Source organism: Macrotis lagotis, chromosome X (assembly GCF_037893015.1).
Source record: "Macrotis lagotis isolate mMagLag1 chromosome X, bilby.v1.9.chrom.fasta, whole genome shotgun sequence".
Lineage (NCBI taxonomy): Eukaryota > Metazoa > Chordata > Mammalia > Peramelemorphia > Peramelidae > Macrotis > Macrotis lagotis.
Genome location: NC_133666.1, coordinates 270,327,878 through 270,351,146, shown reverse-complemented (window position 1 = coordinate 270,351,146; position 23,269 = coordinate 270,327,878). Strand labels below are relative to the sequence as shown.

The window sequence follows — 23,269 nt, the reverse complement described above, 5'->3', positions numbered from 1 at the left end:
CAGGCCTAAGAAGCAAGAGTAAATGCTTGTGAGATAGAGCTAATGAAAATCTGGAATTAACAAAGGCAAAGAGAGTGGAGAGTGTGCATCCTGAATATTCCCTGAAAGCATTTGACAAAAAATAAAGAAAAATTTCCATACACACACACACACACACACACACACACACACACACATACACATTTGTACAATTTAGCATGTTATAGTCTATATGTTAAAAGTTTACTTTCGTTAAAGGCACGGACAGCATTAGGTTCTGCTAGTACCTTTTGCATTCCTCATTTAGCTTTCCTTCCTTCAGGAAGATCATTAATGGTAGATATGGTAAGTTTCATAATAATAATTGCAATAAGCCTGGCACAAACAGGAATGTGTGTGAATGCTCAATCTGGAAGATTTTTGTTCCTTAAGTATATGTCATTGGGTAAAATATTTCCTTCAACCTGCAAATTCTCACTGACTAAGAAGGAAGTTATTGAGCTTTCACTTAGGGCTCAAAATGCAAACTGTTAAAACCATTTTCATTAATGAATTAAAGATTTTTTGGCAGTGAATCTTAGCTTTCCATGTCTATCTCATTCAAGTTACGTGAACACTAGTAGTTTCTATAAATACTAGTGTAGGATTCCTTGATATTAGATTCATTTTCACTGAATTCAAGGATCACATTTCATTTTCATTTCATGAAAAGCCAAATATGTAAATACATATACATTTAAAATATTATTTTGATTTGTATTATTTGTATTATTTAGTAAGGCAGTATGGAAACCTACAATGCAGATCTCGTGAAAATAACCTAATGGTTTCCCAAAGACATGAAATTTAGATGTATATTAAACTCTCCCACACACAACTACATCTTTTCCTATAGTCTGTGCAAAGATCAGCTCCTACAGAGGAAGGCCACAAAGGATGACATTACCCGTTCTCCATCTATTAATAGAATAATGCAGTAGTCAAAAGACTTTCAAAAGATAAAAGCATCATTCTCTCTAAAATTTCTGGACTCCTTCCCAAATCACAGTCATATTTTCATATCTGTCAGCTCAAAGGGTCTCTTTTATAATAGCAAATAAAAATTAAGTGTTCACTCTGTGCTTCAAAGTAAAATTCTTTCAGTAACGATGCATAAAGCACAGTGTACATCTTTCTTTAGGAAGGTTTACTGCTTCAAATTCAATATTCAAACTGGTAACATCACAGAGTGAAAACTTGTCCTAGTATGGACAATGACTCCTATGATCAGATTAAAAAAATAAACCTAATTATGCAGAAAAGAGTTTCTCACATGGGTGAATCACCAGCTCTTTCCCACATGTGGCATTTTTGAGAGACCTTCTTAATGAAGACATGGGACTGTAAAATGACAAAGGATGAAAGGGAGAGTTTACAACAGAATCACAACTCATACCACTCACCATTTGATCTATTTTAACTCTTTAAAAACCTATAAAGTATAGTACATTGCATTGAGTTTTTAATTTTCTTGATACACACAGATTACTCCTATAAAATGTCTCTTGGATTCCTTTTTGTTTTACTGGAGAAACTATTTCTTACTCCCACTCTCACCCAGGAGCAATGTCTGTTTGTTACCTAGATACCTGCTTATAAGGGATATAAGTAGTAACAAGTTGTTGATTTAAATAGTTTTAATTTATTGCCAAAGAGTAGAAGTCATCAGCAAAATCCTATTCAGCTACTAGAAGATTATACAGTGTAAAAACAAGCCTATTCTTTTTAAATTTAACTCAACCACACCTTATTCTTAACTTTATTTTAGGTCAGTATACTTGAGTTACATTTGCTGTGAGGAGTCCAATTATCTCAAAAGTATTTAAATCCTTTGAAAATGTGGCTGAATTTTCCAGGTTCTGTGAATATTTTATTTTGGGGATGGAGGAGAGTGGGGAGGAGATATAGTAGGAGAGTTTTTAAATCTTAATAGTCACATTCAAAACATTAGTTAGTTCCAGAGTTAGTTCCATGAGTTAGTTCCAGAAATTCATTAGGAATTCCTCAAACAAAAAAGAAAAAGAAAGAAAGAAAATAAAAGATGCTGTAGGAAAGAATTAGTTTTTGAAGAGATAGGTGATTCATTAGAGAAGGGAATAGCTTCAGACTCAGACACTTAATAGATATGTGACCTTGGGCAAGTCACTTAACCTTGTTTGCCTCAGTTCCTCATTTTTAAAAAAATGAGATGGAGAAGGAAATGGAAACCACTCTAAGAAAACCGCTAATGGAGTCATGAGTCAGACACAACTAAGAGGACTGAACTCTTTTGAAATATAACAAGACAAAGGAAACAGTATTTCTTCCCATAAAGAACCTAATTCCAGAGTGAGATGAGCAGAACCAGAAAAACACTGTACACCCTAACAGCAACATGGGGGTGATGATCAACGCTGATGGACTTGCTCATTCCATCAGTGCAACAACCGGGAACAATTTTGGTCTATCTGCAAAGGAGAATATCATCTGTATCCAGATAAAGAGCCATGGAGTTTGAACAAAGTTCAAGGACTATTCCCTTTAATTTAGGGAAAAAAACCCAGATATCTTATTGTCTGATCTTGCTCTCTCTTAGACTTCTTGTCTCTTCCTTAAGGATATGATTTCTCTCTCATCACACTCAATTTGGATCAATGTATAACATGGAAACAAAGTAAAGACTGACAGATTGCTTTCCGTGGTGGGGGGGAGTAAGATTGGGGGGAAAATTGTAAAACTCAAATAATATCTTTAATAAAAAAAATTTAAAAAAAGAACCTAATTCCAGTTTCATATTCCAGAAACCAAATTACTCAGAAATAGAAATGGAAAATGATCTTCAAAATACATATGAATATTTGGTTTACCTCCCTATAGTACAGTATGTATGTACATTTAAATTAAGTCCCACCTTCCATTTTTAGTTTGTATATTCCATACTCAGATTGATAAAGACATTTAACTAGCTCACAAAATGAAAGACCCAATGTTAGGGATTGAAGGTAGACAATAATTTTTTTTGGGGGGGGGGTTGGATTCTTTTTTTTTTCTTTCTTGACTTGTCCAAGGTCACATAGCCTCAGAGGCTGGATTTGAACTCAGGTCCTCCTGAATCTAAGATCAGTGTTCTATACACTGCATTACTCAGTTTTTTTCTTAGAATCAAAGAATTTTAGAATTGTAAAGAACTTAAGGATCTAACTCTTAATTTACAGATGCATCTCCTCTTTAAGATGTGGCCCAAAGAAATAAAATGAACTGCTGAGTCACATCTTCATTGAGAATAGAAGTACAGAAAGAGCCCTGGTCTGTCTACTGATTTCTTGTGTCTAGGGTTCTTTCTACCACAATAGTTTCTCTTGATTATAATACTTAAAAAAATAAACTAATCATACACACTTCTAATTAAAGAACACACCAAATAAGGAAAGAAACTGTTATTCTTAGTCAGACAACCATAACAGAGGAATGCAGAAAACACACACTTTTGGGGAAAAAAAACAACAGAAAAAGGCAACACACTTTGGGTACAAATTCTCCCAAGGGAACACAGACCTGAAAGAATCAAAAAATTAAAAAAAAAATTAAAAAAAACACCCACTAGAAGTAAATCCTGCCAAGAGTTGTCCTTCCTTAGAGGATCAATGATGATTGCTTTCACTTCTGGCATTATGAACAGTTACAAAATAGACCTCCTTCTTCCTAACCACAGACATCTTAAATGACAAACTGTGTCCATGAGATAAATGGTTATTGTGGAATATAGTACAGAAAACTCAAGTGGTTAAAAAAAAAGATTCATCTGAATTTTAAACACAAGTCTTACTATACAGAAAGCTTCAATATTTAAAATAAATTAAAAATAAGAAAAGCAACAATGGTAATGAAGTCAATAACTCAACCAACAATGTGAAAAGATTTCCAGTTACTTCAGAATAATTGAGAAAATAAAGTCACATACATGTAATCAGCAGTGGAAACTAGAATGGATTAGAAAAAACTGGACACAGTTGAGGGATTGTCCCAAAACAATTGGTACACAAATATTTTATAGTAATGTTATCTCAATATTCCCAACATAAATAATTTTGAATACTGCTTATATCGAGGCCAGATTAGTATTCATGTTCATTTTTTAACAAAGGTAGAAATAGTGCTGTGAAGTAGTTCAACATCAGAAGCAAAATTGTAAGGTATAAATCTAAAATAATTTTCTGTTGATTTGAGCTTTGTTTCAGTAACACATAGCATACAGTATTAGGATAAATTCTCTCATGTATTCCTTCCTATTTATTAATGTTTCCATTATAAAATTAAATAATGGAATGTGTATATTTTAGCAAGGCTAGTTCATTCTCTCTTTTTTTAAAAAATGTAAAATATAATGGGAAAAGATGGTGGTGTTTTGGATAAAGCCCTGGGCCTGGAGTCAGGAAGAACTGAGTTCAAATTCAGCATTAAACATATAGTCCAGGGCCAGTGCTCTATCCACTGCGCCACCTAGCTGCCCCAGCATTAAACATATACTAACTAAAAAGTTGTAAGTAAATTCATATGGAGAAATAAAAAGTCAAGAATTTCCAGCGATTCAATGAAAAAAGTGCAAAAGAAGGTGGCTTAGCCCTACCTGATCTAAAATTATATTATAAAGCATCAGTCATCAAAATTGTCTGGTATTGGCTAAGAAATAGAGTGGTGGACCAGTAGAATAGACTAGGTGCAATAGCAGGAAACGATTATAGTAATCTGCTGTTTGATAAACCCAAAGAGTCCAGCTATTGGGATAAAAACTCTCTCTTTGATAAAAATTCTGGGAAAATTGGAAGTTAGTATGGAAGATAACTTAGATTAGACCAACACCTCACATTCTATACCAAGATCAGATCTAAATGGATACAGGATTTAGACATAAAAAACATTATTATAAACAAACTAGAAGATCAAGGACTAGTTTACCTGTCAGATCCATGGAAAGTAAAGCAGTTTATGACTAAGGAAGAGATGGAGCATCACTAAAAAAAACTAGATGATTTTGATTACATTAAATTAAAAAGCTTTTGCACATATAAAACCACTGTAACCAAGATCAAATGAAATGTAGTAAACTGGGAAATAATCTTTACAACTAATGTTTCTGACAAAGGACTCATTCCTAAAATATAGAGAGAACTGACTCAATTTTTTTTTTAAATAGCCATTCCCCAATTGACAAATGGTCAAAGGATATGCAAAGGCAATTTACAGATGAGGAGATCAAAGCAATCCATAGCCATATGAAAAATTGCTCTAAATCATTACTTATTAGAGAAATGCAAATTAAAAATTCTCTGAGGTACCACCTCACACCTCTCAGACAGGCCAATATGACCAGAAAGGATAATGATCATTATTGGAAGGGCTGTGGGAAATCTGGGAGACTATTACATTGCTGGTGGAGCTGTGAACTCATCCGACCTTTTTGGAGAGAAATTTGGAACTACGCCCAAAGGTCAACAAAAATGTGCATACCCTTTGACCCAGAAATACTACTATACCCTGAAGAGATGATGGAAAAGGGTAAAATATCACTTGTGCAAAAATATTCATAGCAACCCTGTTTGTGGTGGCAAAGAATTGGAAATCAAGTAAATGTCCTTCAATTGAGGAATGGCTTAGCAAACTGTGCTATATGTATGGTCATGGAATACTACTGTTCTATTAGAAACCAGGAGGGATGGGAATTCAGGGAAGCCTGGAGGGATTTAGATGAACTGATGCTGAGTGAGATGAGCAGAACCAGAAAAACACTGTACATCCTAACAGCAACATGGGGGTGATGATCAGCCTTGATGGAGTCGTTCATTCCATCAGTGCAACAATCAGGACAATTTGGGGCTGTCTGCAATGGAGAATACCATCTGTATCCAGAGAAAGAATTGTGGAGTTTGAACAAAGACCAAGGACTATTAACTTTAACTTAGAAAAAAAAAAACCTGATATCTTTTTGTCTGATCTTGCTATCTCTTTTACTTTATGTTTCTTCCTTAAGGATATGATTTCTCTCTCATCACATTCAATTTGGATCAGTGTACACCATGGAAACAATGTAAAGACTGGCAAATTGCCTTCTGTGGTGGGGGAGGGAAGAAAGATTAGGGGAAAAATTGTAAAACTCAAAATAAATAAAATTTAACATATACTAACTGTATAACCCTGGGCAAGTCACCTAATCTCTGATGAGGATAATTACTATACCTACTTTGCGAGTTTGTTGTGAGGATCAAATGAAGTTAGATTTGTACATACAAACAAACAAACAAACAAAAAAGTTCAGCATAGACTTTGGCACAAAGTCAAGACTAATAAATTCTCATTTTTTTCATTTGATATAGTGCTAAAAATAGCTACGCTCTGATCTATTTCCAATAATTTTGCCACCTTAAGGAACTATTGACAAAGATTTCCAAAGCTGCACCACTACTTTAGGTGAGTTCTTTAATTGTGACTTCTTTTTATAGAGTATTATGACATCTTTATAGGATTATGAAAATAGTCTCTATGTGATTTCATGCTTCATATCTTTTCATTGTTTTCCATATAAACCTTTGGTTTCAGATCTTCCATGCTTCCCTTTTGCCAGACTGTTTATACATGTTGAAAAACCTGCTTCCTACTATTTACATCCTTGTCTAACCACACTAGCCTCAGTTACCCTTTCTGTGTTTACACTTAATCAGGATGCATTTCAAGAAGAATCTTATGTTGGTCTTTCCAATTTTACCACTGTGGACTTCCCAGGATTATAAAATTACACAAAAATTCCTTAAGGTATTAGAGATTTCCACTGAGTCAGTTTCTCTAAGGACAAACAAATAAACAGGCTAGCAAACATTCCATGGCTTCCATTGCGGCTCACACCTTTATAATCTACCACCCCTGACATAGAGGGGGTTGAAACTTAATTTAACTGATTTAGGTGTAGGAAGTTCCCAAATGTAGTAATCAACATGGTAAAAGAAAGTCAGTCATAAACTTTCCTTAAAATAAGTTTAATTGTTCTTCCATTTTTGGAATTATTAAGTAAATTCTGTATTTGTCTTATAGTTGTCCTTATAAAAGTACAGTCAATCCTTAACATTCAGGGGGTAATTGTATCTAGAAAACTGTGTGAAAGTATTAAAAAAAAAGCAAATGTTGATACATTGAACCTATGAGAAATATGGGGTCACCAAAAATTGTAATATTTTACTAGAGATAGTTGAAAATACACTCTTCTGAATACAACCCTTTACAATAAAACATTAATTCTAAGAATAGGTACTTTTCCTTACATAGTAACCATGAAATAATCTATAAAACACAGTACACAAAATAAATTTGGCATTGTTCTTGCTAGTAATTTCCTAGAATCTATAACCTTTTGTTCTAACTTCTCAATTAATAAGAATGAATTTCAGATAATATTCAATTTTCATATCATATGAAATCTTGTTCAGTCATTTCAGACAAGACTTTTTGTGACCCCATTAGGGGAGTTTCTTGGCAACCATAAAGGAGTGGATTCCCATATTTTTCTCCTGTTCATTCTACAGGTTAGGAAACTAAAGCGAACGGGGTTACACATTAGTAAGTGTCTGAGGCCAGATCTGAACTCAGCTGATCCAACACTATTCACTGTGTCACCTAAGTTCCATCAATATTGTACAGAAAATAAAATTCTTAAAACTAATATATTTTAACATGATTTTTATCTTTTAGTGTTTCAGATGGCAGTGTGAGAGTGTTGTATTGTATATTATACTGCTGTAAACTTTTCTACTTGGCTGCCCTCTGAAAACAAAGGGAGAGGTTGCTAGAAATTTAATGGCTGTTGCTGCAAAATACCAAGACTGGTGAGGTTTTGACAATGCCTCCACAAGTACTCTGTCCTTCATGGCTGGGAGATGGTACTAGAGATCTAAAAGGATGCACCAACTTGAAATAATTCATCAGCAAAATCTGCTTCGTCTCTTTATTGAGATCCTTAAGGGTCTCAGAATAAGGGAGAATAGTAGAAGTTGATGTTTAATCTTGAGACTGAAATTGATCTTGTGATGAGCAGCCTCAGTGTCTCTAGCCAGGTGACTGATTTTGCCAAGCTAATCTTCAAAAACCTGTACACTGTGAGTGGCACAATCCTTTTTTCCCCCTCTATTGTGAATATATACTTTATTTTAATGAATATATATATATATATTATCCCTCATTTTAAGTATTTATTTTCTGAAATATATGACTAAAATTCACCAATCTCCTTTGGTCTTCTGGTGCTGCAGAAAACATTTAGGTTGAAATTTTAAAAATTTGTAATAGACATTAATAGCCACCATAAAGCATTTTAATTAAATAAATATTCAGTCCTTTATAACCATATGAAAGCTAAAATATATAAATAGGTAAAGATTAATTGAATTTAACTCAATCCACTGAAAATCCATTTATATATTTACTGAATATCTACTTCCCACAAAGCAACCCATCCTTTCAAAACATCAAGTTCATATATAGAAACCATCAGCAATCCAACTTGCACATAACTGTCAAATTAATATTTCTGAAGCTTGGATGTGTGCATATCACTCACTCCCTAACTTGAGAAACTCTAGGACTCCTTTCTTGACTCTAGGATCAAAAGCAAACTCTTGAGTTTCCCTGCAAAAGTCCTTTACAACTTGTTCCTTGCCTACCTTACAAGATATTTTCTGGTTGTGTGGGAATCACTTAACCTCTCCAGCCTCAATTACAGCTCCCAGCCCAGAGGACTGATGTGAGGATTAAATGATATACAATATGCATAAAGTAACTTAGAAACTTTTGAAAAGTAGATAGTCATTTTAATTACTGTTTTTCTGGGCATATTATTACATTTGCTTTCTTTTACCTACTAGACATATTCATATGTGTGGTGGTGGTGATGAACACACAAACACACACACACACACACACATACACACACACACACACACACACATTCTTGCCAAGTCAAGCTTGATCTTCCCTATATACTGTGTCATCCTCCTACTTTGAATGTGCAAGCCATCCCTATGTCAGAAATGCCTTCTCTCCTCACTTTTGGCTCTTAGAATTCATGTATTTTTTTCAGAACTCAGAAGATCACCCTGATCCTTTTACTTGTGATACTTGAAATTCCCTTGTATGTTTTTTTGTATTGTAACATGGCTTCATGTGTGTTCCGTGAACCAGACACTCAATTTCTTCATTCTAGGCATTTTCTCTGGCTGTCCCCCATGTCTAGAATGTTCTTCCCTTTTCATCTCTGCTTTTTGGCTTCTTTAAAGTACTAACTAAAATTCCATCTTCTACCAGAACCCTTTCCCAAGTTCTCTGAATTCCATTGTTTTTCTTTTGTAAATTACTTCCAATTTATTCTGTATAGAGCTTGCTTTGTATATATGTAGATATGTATATATGTGTGTATATATATATATATATATATATATTTATATATGTTTTCATGTTGTCCACTCCTTTAGAGGGCAGGAATTGTTTTTTACAACTCTTTACATGCCCAGTCCTTGGTACCTAGAAGGTGCTTAATAAGTATTGACTGAGGGACGGCTAGGTGGTGCAGTGGATACAGCACCAGCTCTGGAGTCAGGAGTACCTGATTTCAGTTCTGGCCTTAGACACTTAATAATTTACCTAGCTGACCTTGGGCAAGTCACTTAACCCCATTGCCTTGCAAAAACCTTAAAAAAAAGTATTGACTGAATTGAATATACTTGTACCTTCCTTGTCAGTATTACATAAGTTTCCTGAAAGCAGGAGTTGTGGTTTTTGTCTTTCTCTTCCCATAATTAAGTCCAGTGTTTGGCACTTAGTACCTTTTAAAAAATGTTTATTAAATTAAATATCAACATTCACATCTTAATTGTTATTTTTGCTTAATTATTGATGCTCCTCACCACTTAAATTGTTTCTAGTAATTTTTCATGAAGATATAATCTCATGAAACTTTCTGGGCAAACTGTTACTTTGCAAGTTGGGATCTATCATATTAAAAAATATGACAGCCCCAAGTAGAGAGACAATATGACTTTATAGACTGAGGGGAGAAGTTCCACAGGTTTCCAAAAATAGAAAACAGAGATTTTTGTAACTGACTTCCCTCACAATTGTCTTCTGTACATAAATGATCCCCAAAGACTGAAATTCAGGATCTGGTGAATAGTGTGGAAGGTTTTGCAGTTGACATTATCTAATATTCTTTCAAAAATAACAAAAACTAAGCATTAACTTCATATACACAGATATGTGACTTGTCATAAATGAAAAGCACTTAATTACTTTTTAAAAAATGCTCGTTGTTCTACCAGGTCTGGAACATCACTATATAGTTTCCCACAGGAATGCAAGGTATTCACATTTTAAAATAAAAAAAAAGCCCAAAATTATTTTCCTCCATCCTTTGGAAATTAAAAAAAACTCAAAAATCAGTAAAGAGCATGAAAAGTAGAGTAGAAAATTTCAACATTTAATAGAGAAAAAGAAACAAACTTTGTTTTTTCAATTTCTTATATATGACTAAAGAATATTGTACAGTATGTGAAGCTAACAGAATTTTCTTTCTACATAACTTCTGATGTAAAACAGAGTTACTCTCTCTGTCTTCCCCTAAAACCTGATTTTTGTGGTTAGAGTTAAAATGTCTAAGTTTTACAAGGAAAGAACAATGTTGAGTTTCTCTCTTCAGTTATTCCTTGAAATTAATAAAAGGTAAAAAAACAAAAAGCATATAAATACGTTAAAATCCCAAATCACTGACAGTATTAGATTGACAAAAAGGGAAAAAAAAGTTTTTCCAGTGTACTATTAGCTCTTTTGAACTTCAAATAATGTAACTATACGTTTAACTGCAAATAGTTTAGTAATCACATCATGTAGATGACTTAATTCTCATTTCTTTGTAGTTTTATTGTTCTGTAAAAGCAAACTGTTTCAACAAAAATTGTACTAGGTCAGGCTCTCACAAGAAAAATGTTTATTATTCTATTGCTCATTAAAATCTACCAATTAATTACCAAGTTTAGTTAATGGATATCCTTTGAACTGTGTGTTAGATGAATATTTTTATTACTTATTTTCATAATAATGTGCCCTCAGTAGCTTCAAAAAAAATTCTACCTTACAAAATGTTAATGGCTGTTATTTCACAATGCTGTTTATATTTTTTTAACCAAAGGCATTAGTCATTACTTTTCTTCTTTGTGTCTTAACTATCTCCTTTACTTCTGTATGACTTTTCTTACAAAATTATAAAATATAATAACATATAAACACTCTATGTTATTATCTCTTAGCCATATTTAACAATAAAATCAACAAACATAACCACAATCCTTTCAAAAGTACTTGATAAAGGGAAATACATGAAAGACCTGCTGTACTGGATGAGGAACAGAAAAGAGATAATAAGCAAATCCCTACATCTGAGAAAGGGGTGTGTGTGTGTGTGTGTGTGTGTGTGTGTGTGTGTGTGTGTGTGTGTGTATGTGTATGTATCTGAACATGTTACAGTGTGATGGAATATTAAAAAACAAACAAACAGCAGTTACTGGATTTAAATCCTCTTTATGAGCAATATTTTTTTCCTTCTAAAAATTCATGAAATTAAGTATCATATATTTCCATAAAACCAAATTCAGTAATTTGTTCAGAAACTACAATTTCAAGGGAGAAAATAGAAAAAAAATTCAGTCTATCCTAATAGAAACCTGAAGATTATCATTAAACTTTTACTGATAAAAAAGAGTAGTCCAACAGGGCCAGGATGAAAGGAGAGAGAGAGAGAGAGAGAGAGAGAGAGAGAGAGAGAGAGAGAGAGAGAGAGAGAGAGAATAGAATAATTGAGAGTGGGGAGGAATAGCGTGGAGGGAAATACAGCTAGTGATAGCAACTCTGGGAAAAATATTGAAGCAACTTCTCTGGTGACTTATGATAAAGAAAGCAACTCACCCCAGAGACAGAGCCATTAGAATCTGAACACAGACTGAAGTACATTTTTTTCTTTCTCTCTATTCTTGAGGTTTTTTAATCTTCTTGGGGAGGAGAGGGGGTTTATGTTTACTCTTAAAACACATTCAATTTCCATCACTTATAGCATGGAAACAATGTGAAGATTATCACACAGCCTTCTGTGGGTGGAGAGGGGGAAGGAAGGGAGGGTGAGGGAAAAATTGTAAAATTCAAAACATTACAAAAAATGATAGGTAGATTCTACTATTGTATATAATTGGAAAACAAATAAAATGTTAACAAATAATTGGAAAAAAAGAATTGGACACACTGAAAACAACATTGAAAAACAAACCAAACCCAAAGAAGTGAGGTATCCTTCAGAAGGCATTGATTGCTCATAAATTAAATTTGTTCCAAAAGTATATTGTTTAGAATTCAGAACACTTTCCTCATAGAAACAATATATGTGGCGGTTAAGCTGCTAGTTCAACACAAGAAACCTCTTTAACCCACAATTAAGTTGGAGAGTGCTGTTTTAAGTATCCATGCCTTTGTTCTAAAATATGTCTACTGATATGGTAATGAAAATAAAACAAAGATTGTTCTGAAAAAAAAAGACAGTAGTCCAAGATATCAAACTGAAAGCATTCAGAATGTATGCACTATGTAAAAAGTTACTCCTTTTCTTCTTCTGTTCTTATTTCTTCTCTTTCTCTTCCCACTTCTCGATGTTTTATTTAGTTCTCTTCCAGAAATGACCCATTTGGAGGCAAATATTGTTCAGTGTGTGTAACACTTTGTGAACACATTATGATCCAAGGGTTTTTCTTGGAGAGATTTATCATTTTCTACTCCAGTGAATTAAGGCAAACAGACATTAAGTGACTCGCCCAGGGTCCTACCGCAAGTAAGTGTCTGAGGCTGGATTTGAACTCAGGTCTTTCTGACTCTAGGCCCAATCTTCTATCTACTGACCCATCTAACTTTTCCCTGAAGGCAAACAATTTCTAACTGAAAAAGTGGCATTGTTCCTAAATGACAAGAATTACACAGATACAAATTAATAGGATTAATGGGATTCCCCAGTTGACAGTCAAAGGAGATGAAAAGGACTTTTTTTGGAGGAAAAAATCTGAGCTATTAAGAGTTATATGAAAAAAGTTCACGGCAAATATGAAAAATTTCTACTGAAAAAAACTGAGATAGTTTCAATGAAACCTGGGAAGATTGGCATGAGCTAATGGAAAGTAAAGTGAGGATAGCCAGGAAAGGTTTTTCTATAATAACAACATGGTAAAAACAAGCAACTTTGAAAGTTAAAGAACTCTGTTTAATGCAATGACCAATAATGGTTGCAGAGGGCCATACCACCCACCTTCTGAGAGAAGTAATTAACTCATAGTACAGAAGGAGGCATAATTTTTTGGTTATGACCAATTCAGAAATTTGTTTTTCTTGACCATGTATTGATTTTTGTTAAGTTAAAAAAATGTAATTTATAAAATGAAAAAAATATATGAAATGAAGAAATAATAAGAAAAATGGAAACTGTATACAAGGATGAGTTAGAAACCTCAAGAGAATATAGAAACATTTCAGTCAATTATATTGGTGTCATAAATAAGACAAATAAGGAAAATCCAGAAGTGGAAAACAAGGTGAGAGTGACTAGAGGGAAGAAGGAATTTATGTGAGAATCAGGGGGTAGGAAAAAGAGTGGAGACCTGAGAGGAGAGATACACTCTTTTCTATTTTAAAATCAGTCAAAAAGAGTAGGGTATATAAATGTGCTCTCTCGATGAATTATCAAACAAGCATGGCAAGCTCCATATTTTCTTGTTCTCTTCTTATAACCAACCCAGATTCAAGAGTACTTGGATTTTGCCAATCCTTTATAATACAATTCATGATGAGAACCTAGAATATTTTGATCTTAACTTCATCTAGAAAAGTAGTCATAGAGTTATGTCCTCACATGACTCCTTAGTTATTCATGTACTTGTCTCTAAACAAACATCACTTCTTTCACACATTATATTCAATCCCTTCACTTCCATCTTCACTTTCCAGAGCATAGTATAAACTAGTCCCTTCAGTAGGATTATAACTAATGCCCTCCTCAGGCACCTAAAGATGATTCCTGTGCAAAATTCCTATCTACCTTCTTTCCATATCTTATCCTGCAGATCACCTTTTAACTGCTATAGTATATCATTTGCATGGGTAGACTCCCATATAAGATGTAACTGAAGAAGTTTCAATCAGATCCATTTAAATGATCTGCTGATTCAAATCTGGGATCTAACTTACTGGCTACATAATGCTAGACAAAGCTTCCAACAACTTTATAGCTGATGTGTCCCTGAGATATTGGAAAGACTTACATCAAAAAGATCAAGATCTCTCATTGTACCCAGACCAGTCCCAGTCATGTTCCTAAAAGGCTACTGGGATCAGATGATTCTGGAAGAGAAAGTTAGAATGTTGTCTATTCACAACACCCCCTCACTTTAATCTAAATTGTGTGTATGTCATGATATTATTTACTTGATGTCATGGTCTTCTTCATGAATTAAGGACAATAACAACAAGAAGACTAAAAGGTCACTTTTTCTTCCGTCAGTGGTAAAGGCTGAGTTGCAAGTGAGTACCTATAGTTAGCTGCAATCTGCATTGTAGATCTCATCATATTTTTTTTTACCCCAAAACATGTCCCCTTCTTTCGAACCTCCTTATTTACCATAATTTTTCCAATCCCTCAGGCTCTTAGAACCTCATTATTCTTGATTTCTCACTCAATGGAAACTGGTTGCTACAAAGTTATCAATGATTTTTTAATTTCCAATTATGATGGTCTTTGTTCAATCTTCATGCTTTTTTGATCTATCTGGAGTATTCACTAGATACACTCTGTATTACTGAAAACAATTTAAATGTCTTATATAATAAAAACCTGAATTTTTAGACTTCTAAAACATGGAAATAGAATTTTCTAACCTCTTAAAAAATCTTCCAAATGAAGAGCTTCAAAAGATTTTGAATTCATTTGTTAAAACTATAAAACTGGGGGTGTCTAGGTGGGGCAGTGGATAGAGCACCATCCCCAGAGTTAGGAGTACCTGGGTTCAAATCTGGCTTCAGACACTTAATAATTACTATATATATATATATATATATATATATATATATATATATATATATGAAACTGCGATACCTTATGATCAGATTAGAAGAATTGGTTGATATACAGTAGAAATTCATACTAGATGAATTTCCACAAAAATCTTTGATTCTTATATGAGATTGAAAAAAAGAGTATCATGATTTAGTAAAGCACAGTCAGCAATATACTTTCTCCATCTGAATTTATAAGTCTTCCTGAAGCTTCTCTCTCCTAAAATTGCCATGAAAATCAGGAATGAAATAGATTGAACTTATAACCAGACATTAAAAATCTCTGAAAAGTGTTAAGACAAAATTTGCAAAAGAAAAATACATATTCAATCATACTATTTTCACTAAAAATGTCATCAGCATTAATATTAATAGTATTTTAAATGCAAAGACATTTAATATAGCAGTAACAAATATTATTTAGTCTTTCTCATTCTATAAGAAAATGAGGGATTCCTGTCATTTTCTAAGGAAATTTAATTAAGTCAATGGATATAATAAATTAAGGATAAGATAGAGAAATTTCTTAAAATTGCTATTTTCTAACTGACAATTTTTTCTTAATATAATTGATCTTTAATATTACCATTCAGTCATCACTTACCTTTTATTCACCTGGTAAGTGTAAACTATAATAATTTCCTAAAATGATAGGAAAGTTTAACAGCCATAAAGCAATCAGCACAAAAAGAAAGCCATCCGCAAATACTTAATTTCTTTTATAAGAGAGACACAGAGTAGATAAAGCAAAAACTGGTTTAGAATATCATTATATTCTTAACATAATTATACATGTATAACCTATATTAGATTACTTACTGACAAGGAGAGGGATGAAGGAGAGGAGAGAAAGCAATGTGAAACTCAAAATCTTATAAAAAATGTTAAAATTATCTGTGCATGTAGTTGGAAAAATAAAACAATCAATTTATATTTAAAAGGGAATATAAATACATTTGTAAAATCTTATGGAGGAATATAGCAAAAGATTATAAGAAATGTCTCTTAGAACACTGAGAAGCAGTGAAAGGAAAAACATTTCCAGCAAGGTTGACAGGACCATATTAAATGTTAGATCAAACTGGGAAAATATAAGGGTAAAAGTAGATGAATAACAGTTGAAAACTAGAGGGGGAAAAAATTCCATCAAGATTTATATAACAGAACATATTCTGCCCCAGTGATTGCAATATCATCACATTTAGACTCTGGTTACCAATGCAATCCATTATGTTTCATGAATGAATAGAAATGGTACTACATGAAATGAAAAGATAGCATAAACTGGAGATGTTTGTGGTCTGAGGAGTGGGTTTATGACACAATTGTGGGGGCACTGAGGGCTGATTCTTGAGATATCTGAAAGATGGAAGAGACAAAAATACTACCTTGCTCAAAATGACTGAGAAAATTTCAGTAACTATGAGCCTATTTATAAAGTTTATATGAGAATAATTTATAGCATTTCAAGAGCATCCTTGTTCAATAAAAGAGAAGGGAACAAGCAGATTTGCATCAATTACACCATTCAGTATGCTATATGTTTTACAATCACAACACTGAATGAAACAAACACAAAATATTAAAAAAAGTTCTTGACTGTTGACTATAACAAAACATTTGATTGAGTTTTACTCAAAGGTCTTTCCTTAAAACTTTAACAAAAGAAATTTTTTTCAACCACATTCTGATTACTAATATAAAGTAAGGCAAACATAAAATAGTGAGACATATTCTAATCAAAGATTTTTGCTACTATCATGGAGGATGCCCAGATAAAAGTCCAAATAGAAGTCATTACCTATAATTGCTAAGTCCTCTAGATGATTCTGTTTGGAATATGACATTGTTCTGACTACTGTCAAGTCCAAGAACACTAAAGTGTTTTCCCTATATGAGATATATAATCAAACAAGAATTTAGCCTAATTGTCCATAAAGAAAGAAACCAAGTGGATGAAAATATATTGTCCAGACTATGACATTCATTTGGAAGGACAGACAATAATTCCAATATATGAGCACATGCATCTTAGACTGTCAAATTATAAAACAATCAAATTATAAGAGGTTAATGTATATTATTTGACCTTAATAAACAAACCAAAGTAGGTGAGATTAAATCTTTAAAAAAAACTTATCACAAAAGAAAGAGATAAAAGGTTAAATATTACATACTATGATGGGTATATAGCTTATATATTTTCTCATTTAAAGCTTTGAGACAAAACTTTAATCAAGGTACTTACATTCCAAATATATCATAGCGGTTTGCATGCATAGTCCTAAGATTTAATATCTCGATACTGGTTTATTTCAAGATAATAATAATTTGGAGGAATTTTATTATTAAGAAAAATAGCTTAAAAAGAAAGAAATGCTCTATGTCTTGAAATTTTTAACTCAATATCTAGCCAATTCAACTTGATTTCTCCACATTTGATATATTACAATAAAAGTTGTCTTTTTCCAAATGAGAACAAGCCTATATATAGTTGAAAAATATCTATATGAAAGATATAAATAGAAGAAATCATTGAATCAATATCCCAGAGACTAAGTACCACTATCAATGGTTAGCATTTCTTTCATTATTTTAGTGAATACTTGTTGAGCAATTTCATTAAACAAGATAGCATGCATAGATGTTGAACTTAGATGGGATGGTTAAATCGTCTAGAGGCAGCAGGGTCTACCTGCAAAGGAAGGATAAGGCAGTGAAGTCTCTCAATGACAAGACTTAAGCTTCTGTACAGAAGCTTTGTGTTTAGATAAGGCAATACCTTTCTGCAGTACCTAAATTTTTACTTGAAGACCTTTGGCAGATTATATCAATTTTAAGACTCTCAACTGCCTCATCTCAGCTCGATTCCTTGGATATTAGTGGGCTGTTTCCTATCTCCCTTTCAAGATTTTATATTACTATAGATCACTTTCATACTTTACATTTTAGACTTGTTCATTTGCTGGCAGTTCTCACAGACTTAACAGACATTTGAAACTCAGCATATGCAAAAAAGAACATTCACTATCTTTTCCCCCAAACCCTCTCCTCTTTTGCACTTTCTTATCACCATCAAAAGCTTCATCATATTCACAGTTACTCAAATTTGCAACTTTGGTAAAAAATCCTTGCTTATTCACTTTCCCTCACACTGTACATCCAATCTGTTGCCAGATCTTGCCATTTCTACCTTCTCAGTATCTCTCTTATATGTCTCCTCTCTACTCACAAGTCATTACTATTGTTCAAGTCCTTATCACTTCTTAACTGGATTATTTTTTCCTCCCTAGGCATTACAAAAGAATATCTTTTTCTAAGATATTTTGGGATAGTAGGTATATATAATTTAATTATAAATATATATTTAATTATAATTAATTATTTGTTATGCAGAATTTAATTGTAGTTTCTTTTCCTGTCCTTCAAATTATAAAGCTGCTGTTCATTTGAATATTGTATGAATTTGGGTCTGCTCATATGAACCTATTATCTTGGGAGCATCTGGGTGGGGAGATCCTGAAAGTGATTTCACAGACTTTTGGGTCATGGTGGAGAAAAGTTCATTAACTTGGCATGACTTTTCCCCTTTCTGTTTCATGTGTACACCAAAAGAGTCATTGATCAGCCCAGGATGAGGATTTGCAAAGTCATAGTCTCCATATATAAGAATCAAAGTTTTTGCATATAAATGTGAATCTCTATTTCCATTTTTTAAAAAAAGCCTCTCATATATTTGGTGGTCTTTAAATCAGTTAAAGAAAGTCTTCTAGTGAGTAGATCCTTTGTGGAGGGCTTATGAAAAAGCCAGCAAAAGAACTATATACAGTATTTTACATAATGGTGGGAATAATCACATGAATAAAAATCAAAGAGTTATCCAAGTATCGACATAAAATAATCCCTGAGGGAATAATCTCTATATTAGTAAAGATCTCCCTTAAGTTAAAGGGTACAGGAATAGTACTGCTCAGTTTAAATGTACACGTTTAGCTTGTCTTCTGACAATGAATATGGCAAACCTATTCAAAGTTACTTTTTTTCATTCTGAATTAGGAATACTTTCAATTTCCTTTTTTAAAAAACAGCCATGGGGAAATGCCTACATACTTTTTCCACATCACTTATTGATATTTTTAAACCCAATTAAATACTGGGATAAATCAAAACAGAATAAAAATATATTTTCTGCCAAGCAACTTTTCTAATAGATTTTGGCATTTCTTATTATTAGGAATCAGATGACAAAATAATCAAATGAAAAACTGCATTGTGGTTTTACAATAAAAACAAATAATGTTTGCGGAAAAAGAGTCCAGGGTGTACTGAGTTTGGGAAATGATGGGGAAATAATCCTTAAACCTGTTTTTTTCAGTAGAAAATAGGAAAATCTTTCCTTTATAAAGTGGTTATATAAGAATCTTGTTAGACAAAGAATGAAAATTTCAAAGGCATAAGGAATTTGTAAAAACTGCTGTGGATTAAAATTTTTTTAACTATACCAGAAATATTTATATCTGTAGTATTGACATATAAAATATAATCTAAATTCCAGATAAATCATAGACCACAACTAAAAGCTCATTTCCAGTGGTATCAATATTAATAAAGATTCTTTGCCACAGTCAGTTATTTTAATAATATGTACCATGGATTCATTATATATAATAAAGTCTTCACTAAGATGAAATATTCCTATTTTTCCTCTTTATGATTAGTCAATCAATCATCATTTATTAAGTTACTACTATACATGATAAATAGGAAACAATTAACTAAGGAAAGAATAAAGAGGGGTTCAGAAGACTTCCTATAGAAGTTGAGATTTTAATTGGGACTTAAAGTCAGAGTGAAGGAGGGAGGTATTGGAGGACAGCCAGAAAACACTCTGGAGCCAAGAGATGGAGTGCCTTGTTGGTGGAACAAACAGCCAAGAGGCTAATGTCACTGAATCAAAGAATACTTGGTGGGGAGGAAGATGTAAGAATTGAAAGTTGGGGGTGGGGGACTAGGTTACAAAGGGCTTTGAATGCCAGACAGAGCATTTTGTATTTATTTCTGGAGACAACAGGAAGCCAATGGATTTTATTGAGTACAAGAAGGGGAAGAAGCATGACATGATTAGAACAGCATCTTTAGGAAATGATGAGATTAAAGTAGGGAGAGAATTGAGGTTGGCAGGCCTATCAGCATACTTTTGTAATAATCTGTGTGGGAGATGATAAGCTGGTGCTAGGAGTTGGCAGTGTCAGAAGTGAGAAGGGGATATATAGGAGAGATATTGCCAAGGTAAAATCAAAAGATTTTAGCAGCAGCTGTGGGGTGAGAGATGTTGAAGAATCCAAGATGACTCCTAGGGACCGAAGGACTGGGAAAGTGGTGTTGTCCTCTACAATAAGAGGAAAGGAAGGAGAAGGTAAAAGTGTAGGGAAAAGCATGGTGAATTCTAGTTTTGGACATAGTGAATTTAAGATGACTGATGAACATCCAGTGTGAGATGTCTGGAAAGCAACTGAAGATGTGAGCTTGGAGGTCAGCAGTGAGTTTGGGGCAGGATAGATAGATATGAGAATCAGCACTGGACCTGTAATTAAATCCATGAGACCTGTTGAGCTCACCAAGTGAAGTAGTATAGGAAGAAGGCCCAGGTCAACATCCTGAGGGACACTTAGGGCATAAAAGATATTTCTTCATGAAGTAATAGTTATAAATTTGTAGGTGACTGGAAAATGATCAAATTCCAAGAGTCCCCCCCCCCAAATACAGGAAAAAAATCTTATTACTTATTTATCTATTAGTTAACAACATCAAGATGATTCTGAGAAACCAGGAGAGACAACTGTAGTTTAATAAAAATCACAAGATTTACCATCACTTACACTTTATAAGTTTCAGTAAACTATCGTAAGTAATACTTAAGTAAATAATATATAATATAAGCAGCGTTGTTTGCTTTTCCAGGATTAATATTTGACTGATGAATAAGCAGTCTAACAATCTCCCTACCGCTCCCTGTTAACCTTCTCTGACAATTCTCATTGTCTCCAAAATCAGGTTTCAATATCTGTGTGAAGATTAGATCCATGTCTCATTGATAGCTTCATGGTTATTAAAACTACAGATCCTTGAAGACAATAGCATTTATTCCTTCCATAAATCGAAAAGAAATTTCATATGATGGTTCAATAGTGACCCCTCAATTTCATTTTAACCCAAAGACATTGGGAGTCCTTCTGATGACCTTCTGATGTTTAGGATATGAACAGTACAACTAAAGAATAAAAGACAGATAAGCAAGGAGTTTGAGTTCTCAAGAGCAGCAGAACAATCACAGGGTAATGTAGTTGTTATTGACTGAATCCAAGATCACATAAAAAGAATGTATTATGCAGGTACCACTGATTCTTATTATCAGTAGTTCTTGAAACAGTTTCTTTAATATAAGAATCAGATACTTTATTAATAACTTTCCAGGCTCCTTTGTCTACTTACTAATATTTTACCTCACTTAATTTTTCTTACCTACTTCAAGTTCAGTGTTGAAAAGTTTCAAAATAACATACACAAAAATGTGATAGATTATTTGGAAATATATCTCAAAACATGTTTAAAAATTTACATATCATTTATGAAGGAATGTAGGGAATTAAAGTGAAAGGAGCAAAGGCGGATCTGTGTTCAAATCCTGGACAGAAATGATTTACCTGAATGATCTTGGGAAAGTCATTTATCTTCTTTGGGGTACGGTTTCTTCATCAGTAATATAAGAGGGATGCATACTAGGTGGCCTCTAGGGTCCTTTCTAATTTATAAATCTATAATCCTATGCTACTAAAACAAAGAGATCATATGGCTACTAAATGATACAGTCAAGACTGGAAGCAGTTTCTTAATTCGAAAGACCAATAATATCTAACTAATTATATCATAATATCAAATTCAAAGATAATCTATGTTCTCTTTTTAAAAGTTAACCTAAAAATATGAAATCCATTTATTTTCTTTCACAGAGCTTTAAATGTATCCATAATAATTTTACATAGTGTTCTATGGATTAATTACAACAATAAAATTTTGATATTTTTACAACAGTAACAGAATGGAAGCCTCTTGAGGTCAGAGATTATTTTGTCCTGTTTTTATTCTAAATATCAAATATTGTATTTTTGATATATAGTAAATCCATAATGAGTACATATTGAATTGAACTATTAAAATGCTTTTAAAAGGTTGAGCTTAAAAGGGATCTTTTTAAGCTCCAAGAGAAACATAATATTCATTCCAAATCATTTGCTCAACAATGATTAAAAATAGTAATGTGGTGTTTGAAATAGGGAAAAAGAAGCTGAGAGACAGAAGCATTTTCCAAGCATCCAAGCAAATACCAATTGTTCTGTTAACTTTGAAATCAAAATAGTAAACAGATATACAGTTTAGCTAGATGACACTTAGCAAAAACTATACTCCTTTATGAAAACAACAATGAAAAAATATATTTCTAAATATGACCCACATTCCAATCCCAGAACAATTCAAAATTCCATACTATAATCACCTTGGAAAGCTAAAACTTTCAAAGACAAAACTGCAATGCAAAACAAGAGCTAGAGAACTTGGGGTGGGGGGAAGCTCATTTATAGTAGAAGTACTGTTAAAGAATATTTAAAAACCAAAGTAATCAAGATTCTAAATGGCTATGGCAAAGCAAGGTATTACCTACATACTGAATTGCTTTAATGTGGAGTGAAACAATAGGAAAATATGTTCTTTTTTTGGATGTACTTTAATTTCAATCCATGACATCTCAAGATCTATATCCCAGTCATATATAAAATCCTACAAGGAACACCCATTTTACTCTCTGTATATTCAATTCAATTCAATAGAAATTCATTAAGTATCTACTATGTGCAAAAGTGCATGTTATAGGACAAAAATAAGGCAGTTCCCAAGGTAGAAATAGATACACAAATACATTCCTATAATTTACATTGACCCTTGAAAAGAAGACTTCATGGAGGTAGAAGAACAGGAGCATGGGAAAGGCAAGGATGATGACAGAATGACTTCTCAAGCTGGGGGCGCAGGAGATAAACTGTAC

General features: G+C 33.1%; 1 protein-coding gene across 8 annotated transcripts in view; it reads right to left on the bottom strand.

Moving 5' to 3' along the window:
- The window catches only part of ARL15 (ARF like GTPase 15), a 521,133-nt gene that overhangs the window by 66,073 nt on the left and 431,791 nt on the right, over positions 1-23,269 (bottom strand). The window lies entirely within an intron of this gene.